At 40.5% G+C, this 2,660-nt stretch overlaps 1 pseudogene; it reads right to left on the bottom strand.

Annotated features, from left to right (window-relative positions):
- Nucleotides 1–2,132: 2,132 nt before the first annotated feature.
- On the bottom strand, nucleotides 2,133–2,393 carry LOC110287134 (annotated as a pseudogene).
- Nucleotides 2,394–2,660: the final 267 nt, after the last annotated feature.

Raw genomic sequence — 2,660 nt, forward strand, 5'->3', positions numbered from 1 at the left:
TACAGGGAAGGTGCACAGATATCTGGTGTTTGGACCTCCTCCTGGTGGAAGAAGAAGGCCAAAAACAGGATCTTTCCCAGGTGCTGTGTTGCTTTGGCAGGTCACAGAAGCTGTCAGCTTCTGTGGTGCACACTCTCACCTGTGCAGACTAAGTTCCTAAGTTTGGCGGAGTCCAGGAACCAAGATGGTACTCCCTGCTCCTCAGGCAGAGGGCTCCTGTGCAGGGTGGACTCGTGTTGTCCAGGGCTGGGAGGGTGGCTGGATGTCTGCAGCCCGAAAGGGTGCTGCCTCAGCGGCTCTGTGGCTCCCGCCTGTCCCAGAAGCTGTCTGCTTCTCTGGTGCACACTCTCACCTGTGCAGACTAAGTTCCTAAGTTTGGCGGAGTCCAGGAACCAAGATGGTGCTCCCTGCTCCTCCATTCATTCCTTTCTAATAAACATCAGTATCTTCCTTTGGGAGAGTAAAATTGATAGTTATGGAGAGACAACTGTTAATTGGAGTGGGAACATCATATGGGGAGGAGGAGAAAAGAGGGTGCTAAGGGAGAGAATATTGGGGAAACAGCTAAAACTCAGGCCCACTTCAGTGGTTGTATGGAAATATATAATAGAATTTAATATAATTTATAAATTTATAAATATGATCTAAATGAAACTGTTGAATTACATAGGAAACAGAGTTCTAACTAGGCATTTATTGTCACCTAAAAAAATTGCACTTTGGGAAATTTATTACATCTACTCAAGTTGTGTTCTGAAGGGGCCCCATGAAAGCCCCAAACAGCTTGGGCTATTGCCAAGGCAATTGGTTGGTCTTCACACACTTAGAGTAAAATATTATTGAAGACAGTATCTAAACAAATACTAATGCTGTGCTAAAGGAATAGTAGCAATAGCATCACCTCTAGTGACATTCTAATATACTTATAGGCCAGTGCCTTGCTCAGAAATTATCAGATAAGCTCCCTTCTGTAATAGATGGGAAGAATATAGAGATCCACAACTGAATACCTACATATAAGCTCTCACCTCAGAGTTCAGAGAATCCTGAGGAAGAGGAGCCACTAACATTCCAAGAACCAGAGGGTATCAAGAACACTAAGTAAATAAGGCAGCATATACAGGGCCTGCAAAAGTTTAAGTCAGAGGTTATACTCAGTAAAAAGACAGGAAAGTGAACACAAGCCCCAATCCTTAATTCAAAAGCTATTTCCTGTTGATAATCACTCACAGATATCTACTTTCTCCCTGTTAGCCTCACTCGAGGTACAAACCACTCTTCAGAACAGGTCTGGTTCCCCACAGCACATGGCCAAACTATAATGAATACAGTGTCATCATTGGAAGTTTTCTATCTCATAATATTTGACAAGGAATGTTCTTTTTCATTTTGCTAGTACTCTGCCTATTTATTATGACTTTCTTAGTTTTTATGTGATTCCTTTGTGTGTGGAAGTATCTGTATCTATGTCTCTATGTGTTTCTTTTCCTTAACATTGACTCATTTTATTCTGTCTTTTTCCTATTCAGGTTTGTTTCATTAATTTTACCATATTTTATTAGTATTCTGTAGATTCCTGATTGTTTTCTGATGAAATTCTGAAATGATAAGGATTCAACTGGGAGGTAGGATGGGGAGCGTCTTAGAGAAATTGGAGGAGAGAAAACCTTAATTAGAATATATTGTATGAAAAAGTATTTTTTACAAAATAAAAGAAAAATACCTATTTCCAATCAAATTGCATTTGTCTGTTTTATTGAATTCATGAATTGAGGACACTGTGGTTTATTTTCTAATACAGAAGAAAATATTTCAGAATTTTAAATGCATATTTAATGTACTATTGGCAACTAATTTCAATTCAATAAGACACATTTTTATTTAATGTTTAACTGATTGAAATATATGAAAATGACTTACATTATTCTGAGACATAGGACTTTATATATATTTTTTTCTGAATGAAGTAAATAAAATATGGAAAATAATGTGATAAGGCAGTGTATGCTGTGTGTTTCATGCCTCTTTCATAGACAACAATGAAATGGGTGACTGTGGAGGCAGCTGCTAGCACATTTCTTCGGTCTGTTCAGTTCAGACAGCAGCAGCCAGTTCTGTTGGGGCATAGCAAGCTATGTGGTGGATCTTGAGCCCTGGGATGCTGGCTATGCAGGGGGCTGTGTGGTCTCCTGTGCCTGTGTGGTGGCTGGAGAGGAGCCAGTCTGCAGCTGGGCCTGAAACTGGGCAAGTTGCTCTGGACTGGCCATTGTCTTCAATAGCTTGTTGTCCTGCTCCAGCTGGGAGTTTTTCTATATTAGTTTTTTGATCTGTTCCTTAAGAACCTCTACTTCCTCTCTAACTGCATATATCAAGTGGCTTTTCACTAGATCCATATCTTACTGTATTTGCTTCCTCCCCAGTATTAAGCACTCATATGCTTTTGGCTTGAAAAAATGTATTAGTTGAGTGAATTAAAGGTTGATCAGAGAGTGAGCATGGTTGTACTCTGTACAACGTGGCCGTTGTCTGAGGAATGGTTTAATTGATGCTGAGGAGCTGTGTGCCTTTTCAACCCTACCTGGATGCTCATCCTGCTTCCAAGAGTTCTGGAGCTTGGTTGCATGTGGCTCAGAAGGTGGGCTGCTCCTAGATTTTGTGCT

This window comes from Mus caroli, chromosome X, assembly GCF_900094665.2.
Source record: "Mus caroli chromosome X, CAROLI_EIJ_v1.1, whole genome shotgun sequence".
Lineage (NCBI taxonomy): Eukaryota > Metazoa > Chordata > Mammalia > Rodentia > Muridae > Mus > Mus caroli.